The sequence below is a fragment of the Ambystoma mexicanum genome, chromosome 9 (genome assembly GCF_040938575.1).
Source record: "Ambystoma mexicanum isolate Mex_15411 chromosome 9, UKY_AmexF1_1, whole genome shotgun sequence".
Taxonomy (NCBI): Eukaryota; Metazoa; Chordata; class Amphibia; order Caudata; family Ambystomatidae; genus Ambystoma; species Ambystoma mexicanum.
In genome coordinates, this window is record NC_090931.1 from 956,045,817 (window position 1) to 956,070,657 (window position 24,841).

Below are 24,841 nucleotides of genomic sequence, written 5' to 3' on the forward strand. Positions count from 1 at the left end.
GGAAAAAGAAAAAAAAAGAAATCCAATTATTAAGGCAGTAGTTTGCATAGAGAATACAAATGACCATATCAGGTCAACAATTGTTGACTTCAATGCCGAGTAGGGTAGTGTAACAGATGTAGGGGGAGAAGGCAAAGGGAGAGAGAAGAGAAGTTACATGTCATTTTAGAACATGTAAAGGCATTCAAATAATAGTGTCTGGCTGGTAACATGTCAGAAAGACATGTCTTACCTGTTGTGACTGTTGATCTATGTCGAAAGTATGAATAAGGTGCTAAAGACTTCGCAAGATCTAAAATTCTTAGGGCCCAATTCATGCAATATTTCCCCGGTTCAAAGTGACATTGGGCTGCTGAAAAGTGACTTTGCACTGCCGACACAAACCTTGATTCGTGGAACCGTGCAAAGTGTATTTTTGTAGTGCAAAGTCCTTTTGTACTGCAAAAATGACTATGCACTGACTTTGCCCGGATTTTGCACGGCAAAAATACACTTTGCATGGTTCCATCAATCAGGGTTTGTGTCAGCAGTGCACAGTCACTTTTCAGCAGTGCAAATTCACTTTTAACCGGGCAAATATTCCAAGAATGTGGCCAATAGTGTCACACTGTTTATGATGTGATAATTAGCTGTGCTCAGTGATGAAGGGTATAATACTTACAGAGGCCGCTCGTATCTAAGCGCACTTACCTTTGAGCTAGGAGCGCATGCACATCGTAGTTAGACGCATACGTTGCATAAATTGCTAAGTATTCTAATTTCTGTCTTGACTCATTGGTCAGCCATGTTATGACGCTAAATTAAGTAAAAATACTCGGGTATTCTACTGCATATTGAATTCACTTATGATAACTGTAGAACATGACTGCTGGCTGTGGCAACTTTCAATATGTATTCATAAAAATGACTGTTAGAGCTTTGAAAAAGACCGCCTTATGTCGAAACACGTGGCAGGTAGGACAGCAAAACAATAAATTAAGAAACTGGTTTTACGGGAATACTGGGTTTTGCAAAATCTAGAAAGGATGATTCTGCTATAGGACAAGGAGGGAGTTTGTGCCTGTTAACGCAGGCACACAGTACAAAAGGTCTACACGGTACTAATAGAAAATATTGAAAAAAAAACAGAATTCGCTTTCACCGCCGTATTCGATATTACCAAAAATGCAGAATCCAATCATAGGGAACAAGGGGAGCAGGGATTGCGGAGGTGTCCCCCGCTAGACTTGTTCACTATAATGAGTTCGGGAGTTGCAGCGGTGTCACCCGTCCCAGTAGGAAAAGTAAGGAGCGGAAAATAAAGTTGAGAAAGAAAAGAGAGAATAAAGCACCCTGCGGCGGAAGTCCCTGCCCACTTTAGGGATAGGAAACTTCCATCGCAGAGAGATGGGCAAATCCAGATTGAGGGTAAGTATGCAGAGGAACAGGTAGGTAGCATACAAGGGGTAGCGGGTAGATGGAAAGCGGGACAGGGTGATCTTTGTGATCACTGCGTGCCACGGTTTTCGGATTCGGCATTTTTTCATTTAAAGTAACGTGGCGCATAGTGATCACGTAGTTCTGTTCTACACATTGTTGTGGCATAGGGCATAGCCACAAGACCTGTGCACACGCAACAGTCCCCTAGAATATATTATTTAAACAGACTTAATCACCCAGCGCAGAATTAGGTGTGTCTATATGTCCAATCTCATGCACTACTTCCAGAAAGGGTGATGCTTTTTTGGTTAACAGGGTGAATGATATGATATGATATGATATGATATGGCATTTATTACGCGCCTATACACAAGTGTTTCAAGGCGCGACGAGGCAAGGGAGGGGAAACAGTGGGAGACAACGATCCTACTAGGCCAGGTGTCATTCAGATCACGCAAGTGCATGGGTAGGGAGAAAGGAAAAAAGTGCCTGGGGGAAGGGAGAGGGGAAAGTGCAGTGCATGGGATAATAGAATAAATAAGATAAATAAAAGCGGCCAGATGGTGGCAGGTGCAGGGTAAGAGCAGACATAAGTGCTGGTAGGGGGACTGTAGGGATACAGAAAACAGTCCCTAAGTGTGGGGGTTGCCAGGGAGGCAGTGCAGGTATGCAACTGGCGGGGCCAGGGCCCAAGATCAGAAAGGGTGGCCAGGTAACCAGTGCCGTTTCGGTCAGGAATTTCAGTAGGGGAGAGAGGCAGAGAAAGCAGAAGCAAAGAGCAGGGCTGTCACAAGATTTGGTGAGGCCCGGGGCAAAACATTTGGTGCACTGGGCCAGCTGCGGCACCCCCGCAAATAGGAGACTCGAGAAATCCCCCCTTGAGTTTGTGTGGAGGAACCCAAATATGGTTTATTTCTACAACTGCAAATCATCAACTACAGCAAAGTTAGATTTCTCTACTGAAGAAAGGTTTATGTCAGACTAGCTTTTGTATCATAGGCATAAATATATATATATAGGATGGCATGACGGCATGTGGTGCGTGATGCCAGCATTAAGGAGCACCCTGTCCCTGTGTGCACATTAAAACACACATCATACACAGGGCAGTCAGATAAGATGATGTACAGTGGAGGCTGGTGAATTTCTGAACTGAAGAGGATTAAATGTTTAAGCCAATTATGCAGGATCGACAGAGCACAGGGTGGGAGCCCAAACCAACAAGGGTTGCTTGAGGGGGTTTCTCACTCACAAGAAAATGTTTGAAACATTGGGTTAAAATTATGCATTTTACAGCACTTTCTTTGCAAAATTGGATAGAAATCCATACAGTTTGTAATTGGTTTTGTATGGTAGCACATGGAAAAACCCAATAGTTGCAAGTCATGAACCGTGCACAGGAACATTATCCAATGCATTTCATGCCGCCTTTGCACACAACATATATTAGTACAGAAATATATTCATGCTTGTTGTTCCCATGTATATCCATGCAGGCTGCACCAATATATGCCATTATTACCATGTACGGACTCCCAGCCTGTAAAAATGCCATGCCACAGAAAGTATGTCCAGGGTGACTGTGCACCATAAGTGTTATAAGTGCCTAGACTGGCCTAAATTCAAGGTGGACCAGTTTAGCCAAATAGTATGTTTGCTTTAATCTTGATTTATAGCCCTGTGCATCAAGAGTAAAGAAAAACAAGCATTGGCAATGCTAACAGTATGGGCTTTCGTGTAGACATGGGAAAGGCACTGCTGTATTGGTATTCACTAACCATTGATGTTAGCAGGTGCAAAATGGTTTGAGTACCTGAGCATCTAACAGCAGTGCCTGGCAAATGCCTAATATACACAAGCCAAAACCGTTGGCTTTGTCAGTGTTTGTTTTTAATGGGACTTCAGTAAAAGACATGCAAGGTGCTTTTAAATAGAGTGACTGAAGGCAGACCTGGTCAAGACATTTGCATTACACTGGTACTGTGCTTAGAACTCCAACTAAGTCATTAACTCTCAGAAGACTCCTTTCAGAAAACACTCCCAGACACTGTGAGGGCAAAGTTTGATGGCAAGGCTTGATTAAAGCTAGCTCAAAGAGTTCCAATAAGGAAGTGTTTTTGGTGGAAAGGGCAGGTACTGGGTGTGAATTGCCATAGGGATTAGCATGGCCATGAAAAGTCATTGGATGGGCAAATAACTAAACAACATCTACAAGCTTTGTGTCCCTCCTCGTCTGCCATTTCTCCCTATCTGTTCTCAATGCTGTCATGGGGACTGGAATTTGGCAAAATATTACTCACAGGATCTCAGATCCAGCTCCACAATCCTGGGAAATCTATGTGCACTATATGTTTATTTTAGAATGCTGTGGTGTGTTCATGCTTTAAACTATGTTGGGCAGGGCTTTGAACCATGGTCGCTAGGTTCGAAAGTGAGGCACTTCCTCCCAAGACCACTAGAAGGTCTGAGCACGAGCCCTTGTGAAGTCCCTTGTCAATGTTGCACTGTACTGGAAATATTGCATTTTTTAGGTTTAAAAGGGGTACAGATTTTTAACTTTGCTGATGATAAATCCTCTGAGGGGAAGAGGTAACTGTTATTATATGGCATACATCATTTATAACACGCCTGTACACAAGTGTTTCTAGGCATGACAAGACAAAGGAAGACTAAGGGAGGACAATACAAATGATCTTACTAGGCCTTATGACATTCAGATCGTGCAAGTGCGACAGCACTACAGTGCAGGGGGTATCGAGAGGGAGAAGTGCCAGGGATTGGGATAAAAAGCCAAAGTCTTAACTTCTGTTCTCAGCTTTTAAATGGCCCACCTCTCGCGAGACTAGCATAGCATTATGAAAGTAAACAGCCTCTGAAATGGGATGAAAGGTGCGACAATGGCCAAAGGGAAGGTGCAATAGCTATTCAGCTTCCTAGCTGGGCTCAGGGAATTGGGAAGGACGTGGGAGAAGGGCTGGCGGAAGATATGTCAGGGCTGGTGGGGGCCCGTTAGTCTCATTTGAATGTGGAAAGATGTTAGATGCCCCCACAGTAAGTTTGCCCCTCTCCCAACATTTGAAGTGTTAGTCCCAACCCACCCCCCGAAAGTTTAGCCTAGGTGCACCTCTGATGCAGTGACCCCACCTCTTAATTATGGCAGGGCTGCTAAATTTAGACTTAGGGGTGGGGGCTGGCACACACACTCACATACCACACTTTCATAGATGCACTCATCCACCAGTCACACAACTCCTTACATGCATGCATACATAAAAGCCAAACACAGAGTTGACCCCAACATAAACTCCAACCTGCACGCATGCATTCATACACATATACATACTCATTACACATATATACACATTTAATGAAAATAAAAAAACACTAAACTTACCTCCATGCACCTTTCAAAAGTGGATGGCCCACTCATCACTTCGACACGTAGAGATGCTGCTGACTGATAGGAGAGAACTCCTCTCCAATCAGTCAGCGTGGTCACGCTGAGCAGCGTGGACACACTGACTGACAGGAGAGGAGTCCTCTGTTGTCATTCAGCATGTCCACGTTGTCAGCGGAATAACAGGGAGTCAGCAGAGCTCACTTCTGAGCCCTGCTGTCTCCCATTATTTTGTTGTTTGTTGTGGAGCCAAACGGCTTCACAACAAACAGCAAAATCATTGCTGGTGCAGAGAGCAGACAGCACAGTCCCCCGTGTGAACAAAGAACACAGAGGACTGTGCTGCCTTCTTTCTACACAGGAGAGGGGGCCACGAGGCCCCTGGCAAGCGCCAGGGCCGGGGCAGTTTTCCCCTCCTGCCCTCCCCCTCGTGACGGTCCTGGCAAAGAGGAAGGTTTTGAGGTGTTTCCGGAACCGGAGATGCTTCTCCTCAAGTTTCAGGGAAGCAGGAAGGCTGTTCCAGAGGGAGACCCTGCCGAAGAGAGAGATCGACCACCAACTCGTTGCTTGGAGAAGTGGCTGACCCTGAGGGAGTTGGAGGCAGATGAGCGTAGAGCCCGAGAAGGAAGGTATTTGGGAAGAGAGAGTTGAAGGTATTGAGGCCTTGTGGACAATGCAGAGGGTTTTGAACTGGTGTCCGGACATTTCATCGAAAACAATTGGTCGACAGGACATTTGGTCGACGTAATTTCTTTTTTTAAAATTTATTTCTATATATATATTTTTAAGGTTGTAGTTTAGGGAAAAAAAGGGGTTTTTAGAAAAGAAAGGGGGTTGGGGGGGACCCCCCCCAAAAAAAAGGGGTAGGGGGGTTGGGTGGGACCCCCCCCAAAAAAAAGGGGTAAAAATAAAAAAATTCGACCATTTGGTTTTCGACAAAATTGGTTCGACCAATTGTCCAGTCGACCAATTTTTTTCGATCAAATGTCTGGTAACCTTTTGAACTTAATCCTTGCAGCCACTGGGAGCCAGTGCAGAGATTTCAGTCCTGGAGAGATACGATCCCTGAGCTTGAGGCCAAGGACAAGTCACGCAGTCCTGTTTTGGATAAGTTGCAGAGAGCGGAGAGTAGAGGCAGGCAGATTTAGATAGAGGCTGTTGCAATAGTCCAGCCTAGAGAGAACCAGGGCTCTGGAGACGGTGAGCTTCTGGGGGAAGGAGAGGAAAGGAAGAATAACTCTGAGGTGGTGAAGCTGGTAGTGTGACTTCTTAGAGACGTCAGAGATGTGAGGAGAGAAGGAGAGTGTGGAGTCGAAGATGACCCCGAGGTTTTTAGCTTTGCAGGTGGGAGCAGGAAGAGGGCCAAGAGAGGCAGGCCAGAGAGCCGCAGGGAAGGAGGGAGAGGGTGTGCCGATGAGTAGAATCTCAGTCTTACTGGCATTAAGGCAGAGGTCATTGTATTTGTATTTGTATTTATTTGTTTATATAGCACTTTACACCAAAACGCTGCACAATTGAACAACTTGGTACATAAAACATAAAACAATATAATGGTAGAAGCAAATTACAGTTATGAATCAGTCAACAAAACAGTAAGAAGAGCAATTTAACTGAAGGGACTAAGGAGAGTAGTGCAGTAGGACTGTGAGGGAGAGGGAGAGGTGGGGAGGAGAAGGAGGAGAGAAGGGGAAAGGGTGAGAGAGGGGTGGTCGGGGAGTGGAGGGAGGAATCAAGGAGAGAAGAAAGGAAGGAGGGGGAGCAAGAAGGGGAAGGGGTTTCAAGGCGGGGGGTGGAGAAGTAGAGATTTAAGGGTGGTGCGGAATGAGGAGAAGGTAGGAATAGAACGGATTGAGAGAGGTAGGGAGTTCCAGTGCAGGGGAGCTAGGAGCTGGAAGGAGCGGAAACGGGAGGGGGCACAAGGGGATGGAGGTACAGTGAGAAGGAAGTGGTCAGCTGAACGAAGGGAGCGGGAGGGAGTGTAGAAAGAGAGACGGGAGGAGAGGTAAGGAGGAGCAAGACCATGGAGAGATTTGAAGACAAGGCAGAGAAAGTGAAATTTAAGTTGAGAGTGAAATGGAAGCCAGACAAGGGAGGAGAGGGAAGCTGAGATGGAGTCATGGGAGGTAAGGAGACAGAGGGTACGGACATCAGAATGGTAGATAGATTTGAGCGGGGTGAGATGAGAAGTAGGTAGTCCAAAGAGTAAGGAGGAGCAGTAGAAGAGGCGAGAGAAGATAAGGGAGGAGATTAGACGTTTAGTAGCATGAAAGGCGAGAGAGGGGCCGGCTTTGCGAATATTGAAGAGGTGGAAGCGACAGGCACGAGAAGTGAGAGAGATATGGTGGGAGAAAGAGAGAGAGGAGTCAAAGTGAATGCCTAAGTTACGAGCATGGAGAGAGATAGGGAGATTAGTGGGAGGAAAGTGAATGAAAGGTGGAGGGGAGGGAGGAGGAAGAGAATTGGAGGGGAAAAAGACGACTTCAGTCTTGTTAGTGTTGAGGGAGAGAAAGCAGGAAGACATCCAGTTCTTTATGGCAGTAAGACAAGAAGAGAATTTCAGGTGGAGGTTGTTTGCGACAGATGAGAAAGAAAGGAAGAGTTGAGTGTCGTTGGCATAGAAATGGTGGGAAATGCCAAACGAGGAGATAACAGGGGCAAGGAGGGAGGTGTAGAGTGAGGAAAGGAAAGGTCCAAGCACTGAACCTTGAGGTATGCCGTACTCAAGAGGCTGGGATGGAGAGGACCTGCCACCCCAGGAAACAGTGAAAGAGTGGGAGGAGAGGTAAGAGGATAGCCAGTTAAGAACAGAGCCTTTGCATCCAAAGGAAGAAAGAGTGTTAAGAAGAAGGGGGTGATCGACAGTGTTGAAGGCAGCAGAGAGGTCAAGAAGAATGAGGACTGAGGATTGCTTAGAATGTCAAGCAGAGAGGAAGGAGTTAAGGATGTAGGTAAGAGCAGTTTCAGGAGAGTGTTTAGGACAGATGCCAGATTGGGAGGGGGGTAGGAGAGAGAGATGGTGACAAAGGTTGAGAGCTGGGAGTAGGCGAAGCTCTCGAGAAACTTAGAGAGGAATGGAAGAAGAGAGATAGGGCGGCACATTACTCCTGCATAGCAGACAGACAGTCAGAGATGAGGGAAGGAGAGGAGGAGGCCGAGGGTAGCCTGAAAATGAGCTGGGTATCATCCTCATAGCACTGAAAACTGGGGCAGAGAGCGGCGATGCGGTGGGCAAGGAGTGCCAGGTATTGGTTGAACAGCCAAGGAGAGAGGTTAGATCCCTGGGGGACACCACAGGTGGAGAAAAAGATATCGGAGAGGAAGGACCCAAGTTGGACCTGGGAGGGTCAGTCGGAGAGGAAAGAAGTCAGCCACGCCAGAGCCTGTCCAGTGATACCCAGGTTATCACAGAGACGGTTGAGCAGGATGGCATGGTTGACAGTGTCAAAGGCAGAACAGAGATCAAGCAGGATGAGGACACACTGGGTGTTGTAGTCAAGATTGGAGAGCAGGTCTTCACGGATGTTCAGGAGAGCAGTTTCCGTGCTTTCGTCAGCCCTGAAGCCAGACTGATGGTCATGAAGACAACCAACAGATTCGGTGTGGAGATTAAGATGGGAGATGGCCAGTTTCTCCAGGAGCTTGTCCAGGAAGGGAGTGATGGAGATTGGGCGATAGTTAGCAGGGCAGGAGGGGTCAGCAGAGGGTTTCTTAAGAGGAGGGTGCACAAGGGAGTTCTTCAGGGGGGATGGGAACACTCCAGTGATGAAGGAGTGATTGCAGAAATCAACCAGGGCAGGAGCCAGGGAGTCGATGTGGTCCTTGATAGTTTTGGAGGAACAGGGGTGAATTTGTTTTGATGAGACTTTCATAGATCTGACTTGTCGAGAAACCTTGTCTGCAGAGAAAAGGGGAAAGGCAAAGAAGGAGGGAGGGGGGTGGCTGCAGAAGGGCCAGAGGAAGAGAACGGAATAGACAGAGGGAGGTGATAGGAGGAGAGTGAGGACAGGATGTCCTGAGTTTTTGAAATGAAGTGAGAAGCCAGTGCCGTGCAGACGGCCTGGGAAGGGATAGGAGAGGTAGTGACTGCGGCAGGATTGGCCAGTTCCTTGCAGATTTTAAAGAGTTCAGCCGAGTTGTTAGATGCCGCAGAGATCCGGGCTTGGATATGGGCTCTCTTCTTGGTGAGAACGGAGAGCCGGTATTGCCTTTCCAGCAGGCGGTAGGCCAGTTTGTCAGAGGATGAACATGAAGCACACCATTTCCTTTCGGCCACCCTGCACTCTTGTTTTAGGGTGACGAGATCAGAGTCATACCAGGAGTTATACTTGGCTTTGGGCTTCAGGCGGATTCTCATGACAGGGGCAAGGATATCAAGAGTATCAGTTATAGAAGAGTGAAGCATGGAGAGGGCTGTGTCAGGATGAGAGTCAGCCAAAGGGGGAGGAGTGGGTGAGAAGGTGGCAGCGAAAGCCTCAACTGACACACGGTTCATGGGTCAGATGACCGCGAAGGTGGGTGGCAGTGATGGCTTGAGGGGTAGGGAGGGTTAGGTGGGAGGAAATGAGAAAGTGATCACTCCAGGAGAGAGGAGTGGAGAGAGGGACAGAGAGGGGAAGGTCAGAGTAGATCAGAGCCTCGAAAGTGTGCCCTGCAGCATGAGTCGGGCCAGAGGGGAGAATGGTGAGTGAGAGAGAGTCGCAGAGGTCACAAAAGTGTCCAGAGGGGGGACAGGAGTCATCCAGGTGGATGTTGAAGTCTCCAAAAAGGAGGAGTTGAGTGGTTGAGGCCAAGAGCTAGGAGTAGAGGTCCGCCCACTCGGAGAGGAAGGAAGAAATATGCCCAGGTGGCCGATGGATAGTAGCCACAGTAAGGGAATGGCTAGGAGAGAGAGCCGGCAGACAAGGCATTCAAAAGAGGAGTATGTCTGCGTAGGAGTGACAGAGGCAGGAATCCACTCAGGGAAGATAAGGGCAACACCCCCACCAGAGCGGTTGGGCCTGGGCATGGAGAGGATCTTGTAGCTGTCAGGTAGGAGCATGTCAAAGCTGGTGACCGAGTTGGTCGTGAACCATGTCTCAGTGAGACCGAGGACATCGAGGTCAAGTTCTTCAAGAAGGCGGCAGATATCAGAGGAATATTTGACAGCAGAGCGAGAGTTAAGATTGGCAACGTGGAGAAGGTTGCCATCCTTGAAGGCCTTCCGGGAGGGGTACAGATCAGAGATACGCCCTGCGGAGGTGTAGAGGGAGCCCGAGAGGGGGGGAGGCAAGGTAGCCGAGGAAAGGGAAGGGGGGACAGCAGGAGAAGAACGTAAGTTGATGAGGCGCGGGAAGCGTCTATCAAAGAGGTGAAGGTTGGCCTGAGGGCCTTGGACCAAGACGGTCCCATTAGAGTAAACATTAATGATGACCTTAGAGGAGTAGAAGGAGGCCAAGAGGACATCCCAACGGGTGCTACCATTAATGGGAGAAGAGGAGAAAGGAGCGAGCACAGAGACCATATGAAGGGTCCATAAGTCAGAATGCACTTGAAATGCGGTTATGATATGATATGATATTTTATTTGTATTATGCTCATGCACAAGAGTTTCAGAGCATGACGAGGCAAGGTAGGGGAACAAGGGGGGACAAAACAACAATCTTACTAGGCCCAGTGACATTGAGAACACGCAAGTGCAGGGGATAGGGAAGGAGGGAAACACAAGGTGGAGGAGTGGAAAGTGCTGAACACGGGATAAAACAACAACAACAGGAGGTGCAGCCAGCAGGTGGCAAGTGCAAGGTTAAAGCGCAGACATGTGGTGTCTAAAAGTGCAGGTAAGGGGACTGTAGGGTTGCAGATACAGCCCCAGGTGCAAGGGTTGCTAGGAGGCAGTGCAGATGTGTGGCTGGGTGAGCAGGGACTGGGGCCTGAAAATCAGAGGGTAACCAGATTCCCAGTGCCGAAGCAGACAGATCAGCAGGGGAGAGAAAGAGTGAAAAGCAGAAGCAAAGAGGAAGGTCTTGAGGAGCTTCGGGAACCGAGGATTGTTCTCTCCCTGTTAAAGATGAAGTTTATTTAATGGGACTTTTCAGTGGGAATCATTGATTGACTTTTCTTTGAAGAGTTTGACCCAGGAAAGTTGCCCAGGAAAGCTTGCTTGTTTTTGCTTTAGCTTACTAGCATTTAGTTGGATTCTACCTGCAACCAGCTATGGTAGATAAGGGAACAAAGGCATATGGACATGAAGTGATTTGCCAAAGATCACACAATTTAGAAGAGTGGGGAAACCAGGAGACAGTTATTTGATCAATTTTACAAAATTCTCTTAAGGTAGGGAAGCAATGAACTCACCGACATCGGGGTGAGGGGAGGGCCATGTGGAGAGTGGTGTCCATATTTCTTTACTAGAGATTACTAGCAGCATTTAGACTGCTTCTAAGAACTTCACTATTTTTGGCAGAAATGTTGATTGGTTAAAGAATACACAATTTTGTGAGTGAAATCGTAAGTTTGTGAATTGCACAAGAATATGCAATAGGTCAAATGTGCATGAATTAACCCTCCATGTCCTACATGTTAGATCCAGATCATGGATCCTTTCCTACATGTTAGATCCAGGCTGGGAGTTACATATTTGGCTTATGGTTATGCATGCAACTCTGCAGCAGATGAATGTACCTACTGAGCTATACTGCTGATGTTGTGGCATATGATTATACACAGATCCCTGCAGCAGGTTCTTTGACACTTTGGCCTACATTGCTGCAATTGAAACATGTGACCTCCGGTCCCAGACAGTTAGTTCCCTGCAAAGTGCCAAGCCATTTCAGTCTCCTCACTCAGAATGTGTCCTGTGGTCATACATCTCTACACCTGAGCAATCTTACTCAGATTGGGGCCTGTGGCGTAGAGGTAACAGAAGAGTTATCTTACAAATGTCAACTGCAATTGCAGAGTTCTCTGCCAAAGTAAGCCACTGAGCTAACTAGCCACAGTGGGATAACATGGTCTACGTGTCTTGCACGGTTATCTGCTATAGATGAAACTTACTGAGTTTGGAACCTGTCTCAGGCAGCCAGCATATCCATGTGAAGACCATTCCATGTATACACCCTATCCTCATACTGGATTAGTGCTCTGCGTGTGAGGTCATGATCATGAGAGCCAATCCGGATCCAAGTCTTCTGGTCAATGGTTACCAGTATGGCCCTGAATCCAGATGGTCTCAGAATTCTTTGAGTCGCACCAGGTGCCTTCCACCCTCGCCTCTCCCTCCTGCCGCTCCTCTGCCCCCCCAGTGGCAGCTCCCAGCACTTGCCAGCTATCCTCATTCTCAGCACCTCTACCTCATTCCCTGGACCCAATGCGTGCTCTCATTTAATGTGGCAGTGAAGAACACAAGAAAGGACAATCTCCCCCAAAACATAAACCATCGTAAGAGCCAATAGGTCTGGCTTTGCAGATTTAGAGCATAAGCTTATTTTTACCATAGGTGCTTTAAAATAAAACATTCCCTCTACATTTACAAAGCTAGAGATACTCGCGTATCTATAAAAATCAGCACAATACTCCCTAAACATGACTTTAAGGACTTTCTTCAGTTAATTCGTGTTTGTGGACAGAGCTGTAAGATACCCAACTACTAAGAATGTGATTTGATTACAGCATAAATCCTATCTGTACTAAGAATCCCTCTATTTTAATTTCAAATATTTCTTACCTGGCATTCTCAAATAACATTGAGGTATGGGGTGTCGGAACTAGAGTTGACAGGGGAATTAAGTGAGTGGGGGGCCTAGAAGAGGGCTGATCCCCCTAGCGTTCCTGGACGTAGTACGCAGCGCAAAGGTGCTCATTGGTTTTCTGGTATGAAATGCTGTCCCAAAGCCAAAGGTAAACCACAAGAGTTGAGGTTGTCCCCTGAACCCATTGTAATGGTGAGGCTATCCATCTGCTGCCCAGCCAATTATATATATCCAATTATCAGTAAGAAGGACACAAGAGGGGTCTTTGGAGTTTGACCGGCCCATAATTTTCTGTCAAGTTTCAGTTTCAAAACTGAGCAGATGGAACTCTCTCTGCCATCAACCATAGGCTGCTCATTTTCTGCATGGGTGTGGGCGGTGTTAAGAGGCTTAAAGTGTTATGATAGTCTAGAGGGAGGACTGTGCTGCCATGAGAAAAACAAAGAATATCAGCTGGAGTATATGAATACATTGTGATTCCATGAGTAATTATGTCTGTAAAACTGCCATACTTTGGTGTCTCTTCTGAATGCATATAGCAGTGCACCTATGGTCTTGAAGGCACATAGAAATATTGCAAGTCAGAAACCTATCCCTAAGCTTTCACCTATCTCCCACGGACATATAGTGCCTCCTATGCTCCGGCTTTGAGGCTATCACTGCTATAGTTCCTCTGAAAGATGTGTGCAGGAACACAAGCATTTAAGGAGCCGACTTCCCAAGGAACAATGTCTGTGAGTAGTAACAATTGTTAGACCAGACAATTACTTGGGTTTGAAGGTTATGAATTATTCTTAACCACGGGCATTGCTCTGGGCAACTTTCCACTCCATCATTTTGACACCAATGGCAGCAGTTCAGCACGAACTGTAACATGTATGAATTAATCTTAACCACTGCCATTGCTCTGGACAAGCGTGTGGTCATGGAGCGGTCTTTCTAAATCGACCTTTCAGTGAAAAGAGTTTTATAAAAACATCTTTTCGCTGGGAATGCTATTAACAGCCACTTGTGCTGCACATCAGATGTTGGAGCCCAACTGCAGCTGCATATTAAAGCCTGTGGTGATGCATTCTTGTACACCTAGTGCTGGTACCTGGCTCCACAGTACCGCACAATGCCATGGTACATTGATTTAAACTATGGCACCCTTATTCACATCAGACAAGTCCCCTCAACAAATATTTGTCAGTGTGTATCCATGCACCTTGAAAATCCCTGCTCTTGTAGTGAAATGACCTATAAATGCAGCCTGTAGGAGGAAAAAATACCAATGCACTAGATAGGGGAGAGTACATTAGTTCTTACCGGACGAATTCTACGACTTTAGCCCCAACTTACACAGTGACTCTGGCTTCTACAAAATGTTTCATTTTTTAGGGAGATTGTATGCATCTCATCTGTGCTGCAGGTCTCCCGCTTTAAGTTTTTCAGCTTTTCTAGCCTTCCGGGAGCAGGGGAATGCTGCATCCTTTTTGTGAACACAGAAAATATTTGTTCGTGTTTAGCCTTGTATCATAGAGCACTCTATGCCCTTTACGACAGAAATAAGTATAATAAATATGATTGCAGCACAAAGGTGAGAAAAGATCAATGTCCTGCAAAGGTCTATTGAAAATAAAGAGGCACAGATCCACAGCCCTCTTTTTCATCTAGACAAAGGTGAAACAAGTGTAGATGGGCTGCAATGATATCACTTCTGTAAGACTGCACAGCACCACCTATACTATACAAGAAGCATGAAACAAATCATGCTCTTAAAAGCATCATTCTATGCATCCCTCCCCAATGTCGACAGTTCCACAGCATAAAGGTGAAAAAAATCCATTACGTGCAGAAAGCAAAGGCGAGATGTGAAAGAGCTTCATGGTCTCATGAGGGAGTTGGGGAAACTAGTTGGATGCTTCATAGGAGGTATGGGGTTGAGCCTCTGGGGTGGTATAAGAGGAGGTGGGCTGGAGAACTGGGGGGTTTGGTTGGGTTATGGGGTGGAATGCAATACTGTCCTATTCTTGAAAAACCTGGACTAAAGACTTGTCAATCCCCTGATAACTAATTTGGTGATATTTTCCGCTTGTTTAACAGGTGATACTGATGACTCAGACTTGTAGCTTTAGCATTAGAACTGGATGAAGACATTGAATTATAGAAGTTACTGTCCCCATGCAGTTGTTTTCCTGTTGCTGACGACCAAGACACAGCACATGTCTGTCTCCACAGCTAGTAAATATGAGTTACTTCTTTTGAACTCTTCAAATATTACTCTGACCTGGTACTCTACCGAGAACCCAACTTCCTTCCTTCATACACCGCTGGAAGGGGAGCCCCACGACAGCACCCCTCATGATTGCGTGGCAATTACCAATTCTTTGTTGATGCTGCAGACAGACCTTACTGATGCGCTCTTGTCTGAACCAGCCCTAGAGTACTTTGTGGATGGTTCTTGTTATTGGGATCAGAATGGGAAGCTGTCATGGGGTACGTGGTCTGTGCCCCTGGGGAAGTGGTAGAGAGTGGAAAATGACCTCAAGGAAATTCATCTCAGGTGGCCAAGGTGGTGGCCCTTAACCAAGCCTGACGGCTAGCCGTGCAACAGTCAGTCAACATCTATAGCGATTTACGCTATGCTTTTGGTGTACCTCATGACATTGGCCAGCTATGGAAACTTAGCTGTGGCAATGATTTTGCAGACCGCACAGCCAAATTGGCAGCCACGCTGGACAAAGCAGGCACATATGTATTTCCTGTTAAAACTAGCCCATATATTGCATGGAAAGAATTGGATCTGATACAGGAGTATGCACCCTCAAGTGAGAAGGATACATGGGTGCAAATGAGGTGCTGGTTGCATGACTCGCTGTGGAGACATGTCCAGGGTGGGCTAGTGGTTCCCAAGACACACATATCTCACATTATCAGGTGGACAGGCACATGTGGGGCCGGATGGAACGATTATGTTACTGGATTGCTCTTGGTTTGCACCCAACTTTACCAAAATGGCCCCGGAATTCTGTCAGAGGTGTGTAACTTGTTTAAAGAAAAAAGTGGGTAACACCATTCTCTCTATGCAAGGGGCACATCTGCCTCCTTAAAGACAGTTTGTGAGTCTCCAAAGGTGCAATTTCTGGCAGTACCTTTGTGTTATTGAGGATGTGTGCTCAGGGGGGTAGAAGTCTCTCCATGCATATGAAGTAACAGTTGTTAAGGTTTTAATTCGAGATCGTATTCCAAGGTTCGGGGTCCCCATAATTATTAACAGTGACCAGGGCACACACTTTATGAACAACATTGTGAAAGCACGTCTGGCCAGTTTGAAAATGCAGCATCATTTACATTGTCCCCCCGCCACACACACACCGTCTGTAGGGGCAGCAGCACAGAGGAGAAATGGAGTACTAAAGAATAAAATGTCGAAGCTTTGTCAAGAAACTGGGTTCAAGTGGCCAGAGGCCCTTCCACTGGTGTTATTTTGCATAAGTACTCAAAGCATGAAGCTGCGGTTAGCCCCTACCAAGTCCTTTTTTGATGGCCATTGCGATTGCATGTATTTCCTCCTGTGGAAGATTTGTTTAATGATCTTCATCTTTCTGAAAGTATTGGAGTAGGTGAAGACCTTAATCTCTTCTGTCAGTCTCATCCATGACTAGGTCAAGGGTGCACTGCTGAATGAACCACCAGGGCTGGGTCACTCATTACAGCCTGGAGACTGTGTCCTCATAAAGGTCCACCAGTGAATGTCTGCCCTGGCCCCAGGTGGAAGGGGCCATTCCCTGTCCTTTTGGTATCTACCTCAGCAGTGAAGGTGCAAGGGTGCCCGACATGGATGCATACATTGAATTGCAAGTGAGCAGTAGCTCTTGCAGAATGAAGTGTTTGACTTACCATTTCTTGTCTTATCTTAGTGGGGTGCATTCTGACCTCTGCTATACCCAAGGCTCTTAGTTCTGAACTGGTCATGAACTGACTAACATACTTACCACTTCTGACATAAAGGGATGGTTGTGGCATAAAAAAAAGACTTATAGTCCCCTGGCTGCGGAAATGTGGAGTGGATTTGTGGTTAGGGTTTATCCCATGGCCAGCCGAACGTCAATGTGGAGTAGTCCGCTATCCATGTGCATCCCTTCCAAACTGGATGAGTGACGAGGACTACTTCCAGGCTTTAAATTCAGACTCGCAGACTCCACCAAATACACCACTACTTAAAATTAGAGATAGGACTAAACCTGTAGTTATTGAGCCTATAATGGCATCTGAAACATTTGCGCATTAGCCAGAGCCTTCCCATATTTCTGATTTAACCATTAGAGGTACAGTGTCCTATTCAATAGGAGGAGAAACAGAATGGTTTCCAAGTTGATCTATTAATACACCTAGGTACCAGGCACAATGGTGGTGAAGGCATGCACACAGGTTGGTAGCAATGCACGCGTTATATCAGGCATGGTGAATCTGCCTCCTGCTATGCACCGAGTTGTGGTGCCAGGCTATTGTGGGATAGAGGACCTTAGTGCGATATTAGGCGAGACTACAGGGCATCCAATACAGTAAGAGTCTTATTTGTTGACTATTTTAGAGCCTAGGAATGTATTTATTTATGTAATGATCTGTAGAGCACCTTAGGCCCATGGGCGAACGGGCGAATGACATAAAAGACATAAAAACACAGAGCAAGATAAAAAAAAGAAAAACAACAAAGCTGAAACAGTAAACGCACAATAAAAAATATGTAAAAAGCATGTCCAAACCAGTAAAACACAAGAGATCAAGGATACCAGATTCAGTCATAAGAAGGAGGCAGGCTAAATATCCGATCAAGTAAATTAAAACGTTTTCAAAGCTTTCTTAAATGATAAGAGCGAGGTTTCAAGTCTTAAGTGCTCAGGAAATCCATTTCAAAGAGATAGCATGAGAAAAGCAAATGAACGTTTACCTGCCCTCTCCAGTTTTACTCGAGGCATGGTAAGCAGATTGCTCTGACTGGACCTTAATGAAAGCACTTGAGGTTTAAGCTGCAGCCTATGTTTGAGGTAGGATGGATTTTTCCCAAAGAGGCATTTTTGGGTAGTAGTGGCAATCCTAAAGTGCACACGTTCTTTTACTGATAGCCAGTGCAGTGCTATATGCGCAGCGGTAAAATGGGCTCTACATTTGAGGTGGGCCACAATCCTAAGAGCACTGCTTTGCAGAACCTGAAGTTTGGCCATATTTTTCTGAGATGTGCAGACAAGCAGGCTTCCACAATAATCGATTTTTAACACCAATTTGCATGACCACCCAGAAGCTAACCCTGCCAGGGCACCCTACCTCATCCTCCAATAGGCACCCACTCACTTTGGCACCAGTTGGCCCAAGGTCACATACATTGGGGCTAGATGGGTTCATGCTTGGCGCACCTGGCGCTTATCCCAGTCACACAACACTATTAAGACATGAGGGTAAAGGACTTCCTTGTTTCCTTGTTTCCACTACGACGGCCTCTCAGTAGGACATGGACTCATTAAATGTTAAATGTTAAATGTTAAAGGTATTTGTACCGGGCACCGTCACCAACGGAATTGGTCCCCAGACGCTCAGGCGGATCTGTAAATGATAAAGGTGGGAAGGGTTAGTAAGGTGAACAGGGAGTAGGATAGTGAGAGGAGTGGTGTTCTGTTGGCCATTTCAACTCAGTATACACCGGGTGCTGAGCTTTGGTGCGGGTATCGGATCGGAGTCAGTCCGCGTGTCCTGTTGTTCCGGCTTATGTGTTGTTGCAGTGTTGTGAAGTGCGTGCGGCTTGTTAAGAAAGTGTTACTAGACTCTGGGAGCGGCTGCCTATATAAGCCATGTCCAGAGATCCACCCGTGCTTCGTGCTAATCTGCACACAGCACCGTGACGCTTACCAGCACTTCCGCCCGGACCTGGAATACAAAGAAGCACAAAATTAGAAAACGAACAATCGCAAACGGAATAACACCAAGGTAATACTTACCAGCAACGTTGCACTGCAAAACCTCTGGGAACTTGCATCCTCCACTCAGCGCTTCCTCGATCACTCGGCTCCTCGCGTCTCTCCAAGCGAGCCGCATTCGCCTGCAAAAGAAAGAAGAAAGAGAATAGTGAGTGAACAACCGAGCTCAGCGCACAACCAACGCACTCATACCAAAGGCATTAAAACCGCTGACTACGCGCACAACCATTCGGGCACCTCAAAGGCAGAGGGATAGCCGCACTATACACACAGCCCACGCGCGGATAGACTTACCTGCGAGCGGTGTAAAACAAGCATACCACCAGCAGAAAACACAACTCAGCATACCTCTGTCCAAACGTTCCACGCATCAACCAGCTGACATCTGCAGGCAACTTTACAACGCACGCTCGCAGTGCAGGCAAATCAACAGCAACACCGAGAGGAAAGTCAGCCTAATTGACTGAATAGACCTCAGCAAGCCCAAGCAAACTGAACACTGCTCAAGGACAACAAGGGTCGTTCTCAAGTCGCAGCAGGACTGGGCTTGAGGGCCAGTGAAGTAACTGGCATAGCTCCCACAAGGAACATAGCGCCCCTGCAAGAAAGCAGGATGGAGAGCTCACCATTGTGAACACTCAGGTGAGCAGAGCCCTACTTTAAGTCCCTGGGAAACCCACGGGAGGGTAGTGGCATGAAAACAGGAGGAGGGATATATCTGGAATCCACAGGGTGACCTTTGTTTCCTTGTTCTTGGAGCAATCCAATACACTGTCCCGGCTAGCACGCCCACAGCGCCCATTGTTCTGGGCTCCCAACGCTCCCACAGAGGTCAGGTAAGCGTAACAGAACGCAAAGCCTTATACAGACGACTCTGCCTGAGCGCTATGGAGACCTCAGAGGTTGACCAACTGTCCCAATTGTTGGAAGAGCATCGCGCTGAGGCGCATTCAGCTCGAGCTGAGACAAACGCCCCAAGACGGGAGTTGGTTGTGAATAGAGACCGAACTGACGAACTTGCCCCGACAGTTGCTGCAGACTTAGGCTGGGCAGGCTCCTCTTCCCGGTGGAGCCTCTCCAGCGCCAATACCACCGCCAATGGCCCCCGTTTAGGTGGTGTTACCTGGAACTATCCCATTGGCTCCCCCCAAACGGTTCACTGGGGACCCTAAGAGATTTGCGGTATTTATGAATCAATGCCTCTTGCATTTCCTCTGTAGACCCGGGGTTTTCCCCACTGACCAGTCTAAGGTAGCCTTCGTTTTGTCCCACCTAGGGGGTTATGCGGCGGATTGGTCCATCCTTTGGTTAACAGAGACGACCTGTTGCTACGTAACTTTCCCGGCTTCCAGCAGGAGCTAGAGAAGCTATTGGAAAATGAACTGTTTTCTTTGCGACAAGGTAGTCAGGATCTACTGGCCCATGTAGCTTTTAATCGACTGGTCGCAGAAACAAATTGGCCCGAGGAGAAAAAGACAGTGTTGTTTTATCGAGGCCTACGGGGAGAACTAAAGGATGTCCTGGCTCAGGTAGTCAATCCCCCCCAAGAGGTGCACAGAGTATATCAATCTGGTGGTACAATTGGACCAAAGACTACAAGACCACCGGGTGGATCATGCTCATTCAGAGGGTAGGGTGTTTTATGGTCACCCTCAAAGAAAACCCGGCACGGCACCCCGAAACCCATCCACAGCCCATGCAGTTGGGAGGAGTCCGGGCACCCTCACGAAGGACGAGAGGGAGAAAAGAAGGCAACAACAGTTGTGTTTATATTGCGGAAAGGCGGGCCACTTCCTCTGAGTCTGCCCTGTAAAATCGCCAACGAAGACAGTGGGGGCCCTGGACAAGGGAGAGGACGAAGACTGTCCAGAAAACTCCAACGTCCAGCAAGCATAAAGGTCAGCTTGTTGAGCAAAGAGAAGGCATCCCAGACCTCACACCTCGTGGTCCCCGTAATCTTAATTTGCCACCAGCAGCCCTCCAAAAAGCATGCTCTTGAAGCATATGTGGATAGCGGTGCAGTAGGCAACTATATGGATGACAGTCTGGCAAGCAGGATCGGAGTTCCTGTCCACTCTAAATCAGTGGCCGAGAATGTCACAGCAGTTGACGGCACCCAGCTGGTATCAGGGCCTGTGACACAATGCACTGATGAGGTCACACTGCTTTGTCAGGACAGACACACAGAGAGGATCTCGTTTGACCTTATCAGTGCCCCGCAATTCCAAATTAATTTAGGCATACCCTGGTTAGAAACGCACAATCCGCACATCGACTGACGTGCAAGGACCTTGGCCTTCTCTGACAAGTGTAAACACTTGTGTTATGGTGTAGAGTGCATCCCATGATACCAGGTACAGGCTATCTGGAAGACCGGTTCCACCTTAGGGTTGGTGGGCATCTTACCCCCCCGAGTACATAGAATTCCAGGATGTATTTCAAATGGAACATGCAAATACCCTTCCACCACAGAGGCCATACAATTGCCAAATTAACGTCATCCCAGGATCTCAAGTCCCGTGCAGCCGGATCTAGGCACTGACTGAGCAGGAGAACTCCCATCTGAAGACTTATCTCGATCAGTACCTGGCCAATGGGTTCATCCGACCATCAAAATCCTCAGCGGCCTCTCCCCTCTTCTTCATGCCAAAGAAGGAGGGGACGTAAGAACTTGTATAGATTACCACGCATTGAACCAAATAACAATCAAAAACAGGTACCCGCTTCCGCTTATCACAGTGCTCCTGGACCAAGCCAAGCATGCACAGATCTTCACCAAGTTGGACCCCAGGGGGCATACCATCTCGTGCGAGTTAAGAAAGGCAACGAATGGAAGACCGCCTTCTGCACCAGGTACGGTCTTTATGAATACCAAGTAATGCCCTTTGGGCTATGTAATGCCCCTGCAGCATTTCCGTACTTCATGAACGGCATTCTACAGGAATAGTTGGATGTATGTGCAGTGGTGCACATTGATAACATCTTGATTTATTCAGCTACGGTTCAGGAGCACATAACCCATATACGCGCTGTCCTCACAAAACTATGGCAACATCGGCTTTATGCAAAGTTGGAAAAGTGTTCCTTTCATGCCACGGAGGTCAAGTTTCTGGGCTTTGTGCTGACACCACAGGGCATACTAATGGACAATCGAAAGGTGGATGCGATCCTCACCTGGCCTTCACCAACATTTGTGAAGGAGATCCAGAGTTTTCTGGGGTTCGCTAATTTTCATCGTTGGTTTGTTCCCGGATTCTCCCAGTTAGTCCACTTGATCACATCCCTGCTTCGGAAACACAGAAAATGTGAGTGGACGGCAGAAGAGGAAACAACATTCCAAACACTGAAAGGCAAAAGTCACCATTGCTCCAGTTTTGCAGCATCCATGACCCGATCTCCCATACTTGGTCGAGACTGATGCATCCAACGTTGCTATGGGAGCAGTGCTGTCACAAAAGAACCCAGATACCAGTCAGCTGCACTAAGTGGCTTTTTGGTCAAAGAAGTTCTCCGCCGCCGAGTTGAATTATGCCATAACCGACAACGAACTGTTAGCTATCAAAAATGCCCTCAAAGAATGGCGACATTATCTACTAGGAGCCAGGCACACCATCACAATTATTACAGAACATCGGAACTTGCAATACTTTCGGTCAGCGAAGGCGCAGCCATCGCGTCAGCTTTGCTGGGCTTTATTCTTCACGGAGTATGATTTTGTCATCACATATCAACCAGGGGCACGCAACGGTAAGATTGATGTGTTACCACACATAAGTATTAAATAGATGACACCTACGTTACCCCCGAACCAGTGGAAATCATTCCGGGAGAGAAACATCTCGGTACTGTAGGAACCACGAACACCCCCTTGGAAAACCTAAGAGCAGAAATTAAGACGCTGTACGCTGACTGTGGAGTTGCAAACCTGGGTGGCCAAGGAACTCCTGATGTACTATCCAAGACAACCTACCATATCATGAAGGACGTCTGTACCTCCCAATTCAGCCTTGCAAGACCAAGTCATAGTGGACTATCATGGCGCACGGGTGGAAGGCCATCCAGGTATAGCTAAGACTATGGATAAAATCAAGTGGTCATACTGGTGGCCGACCTGCCGCAAGGACGTCATTCGCTTCTCCCGATCTTGTGGGATCTGTGTCCAAAAGCAGAAACCGCAGGACTTCTTCGGCCTTTGGCAACCCCACCAAGGCCATGGCACACCATCTCAATAGATTTTATTACAGATCTACCCCCTTGCACTGGGTCCAACACTATACTAGTCATGGTAGATCTTTTTTCCAAATGGCTCACTTTGTTGTCCAAAAGGGATCCCAAAGTCATCCACCCTGGCCACAGTCTTCTTGGAACACATCATGAAGCACCATGGTTTCCCTTTTGCTGTGGTGTCGGATATGGGTAGTCAGTTTGTGTCTACATTTTGGAGAAAGAACTGCAATCTGGCAAACAAAGAGGTGCGACTATCTACGAGCCACCATCCCCAAATTGATGGAAAGACAGAATGCACTAAACAGACACTGGAACAATACCTCTGATGCATCCTCCATCAAACAGAGAGTACTTGGGTGGATATGCTTTGGATTGCGGAATATGCATATAACAACTCAGTGCATGCATCCACTGGACTTAGTCCCTTCTACACTCTTTACGGGTGACACCCACGGACCTCTGTTTATGATCCACAGGAACCCTAGAGATGCCAGCAGTTAAGACTCTGCACGACAACATATCTCAGGCAGTAAAGAAGGCCATGCTGCACCTGTCAACAGCAAAAGAGACACACAAAAAATGCGCAGATCGCCATCGCGAGGAGGCCCCTACGTATCAAGTGGGTGATACGGTATGGTTCGACCCATTCACTATTGAAGCAGTGAACAATTCCGTTGCAATGAAACTGACTTTACCACCCAACATGCGAATACACCCAGTGTTCCACGTCTCCTTACTCAAATCCGTCCAACCAGGAACTTATATTCAAACACCCCCAGTGACAGTAGAAATTGAACCAGAATATGAAGTCAAGGACATACTGGACTCCAAGGTATTCAGAAAGAAACTGTATTATCTAGTAGATTGGAAGGGGTATGGACCACAAGATAGAACATGGGAGCCTAGTTGTAACATTCATGTATCTCGGTGGCTCAAAAGATTCCACCAGAACCATCCACCCACACCTGGACCCGGGGACCCATCTTTGAGAGGGGCTTTGGGGGGGGAAACTGTCATGACCACCCAGAAGCTAACCCTGCCAGGGCACCCCACATCATCCTCCAATAGGCACCCCAGTCAATTTGGCACCAGTTAACCCAAGATCACATACATTGGGGCTAGATGTGTTCATGCTTGGTGCACCCGGTGCTTATCCCAGTCACACAACACTATTAGGGCATGAGGGTAAAGGACTTCCTTGATTCCACTAAGATGGCCACTCAGCAGGCCTTGGACTCTTTAAAGAGAGTGTTACAGGAACACTGTCAGTCAAAAATGAGGCATTCACGATTGTTTTAATAGTTGAGACAAGTGTCGAAACACAGGTCTGACACTAAGATGATGAATGTTTGTTCTAATTCTACTAATGCTTTTTGTCACTTCTCGGAAGACCTACATAATAGGACTTGAACTATGATACAGCACTTGAAATTGTCATAGTAAGATTCAGTGAGTTTTTTTAAATATACCCAGATGTACAATCAAAGACTGTGGTATGATACAGTTTCAAAGTTTGGTAGGTCAGGATATCGGTATCGATTGTTGAATGCAACTTTACCCACTGTCCTATTTACTGTACCATTGTGCCCTTTTCAGCTCACACCCCATTTTCACAGGGGGTACAATTTGGCTGCAATCACAGAAAGAGTAGCTTTTCGGAGGATTATAGAAAAGGGAAGCAGTAGATACAATATAGAGCAGGACTAACACTGTGCTTGCAGAATAGGGTATCTATAAAAGGACACATTTGGATGGTCTGGGGAACCATCTTGAGGAAGCCGTCAGGCTTATACCTGGGGCAGAACTCTTTAATAGTACATGTTGGGGAGCTGCATGTCATTGTCACTCTTATCCAGTTAACTCAGGTAGCATCACAACAGTTAATGAATAATGTGCTGGCAGCTGGAAAGAAAGTGCAATGTGACATGGTGTGTGAGGAATTACAAGACTACTTGAACTCTTCACTGCTTTCCATTCCAGATGACTTGCAACATAACAGTTGGCCGAGACTGCTGGGAAATGATTTGGCAATCCCAGACTATCTGTGGCCCAGGAGAAACATATAGAAATACAGTGGATAGGTCTGCACAGCAAAGGACTGCTTGTTATCAATCTCC

General features: G+C 47.0%; 1 long non-coding RNA gene across 1 annotated transcript in view; it reads left to right on the plus strand.

Annotated features, from left to right (window-relative positions):
• Positions 1 to 1,365: 1,365 nt before the first annotated feature.
• LOC138489763 (uncharacterized) overlaps positions 1,366 to 24,841 on the plus strand; it is a 37,955-nt gene continuing 14,479 nt past the window's right edge. The window contains exon 1 of the long non-coding RNA XR_011274890.1: positions 1,366 to 1,407. This is a non-coding gene — a long non-coding RNA (uncharacterized lncRNA). The remainder of the gene's footprint in view (positions 1,408 to 24,841) is intronic.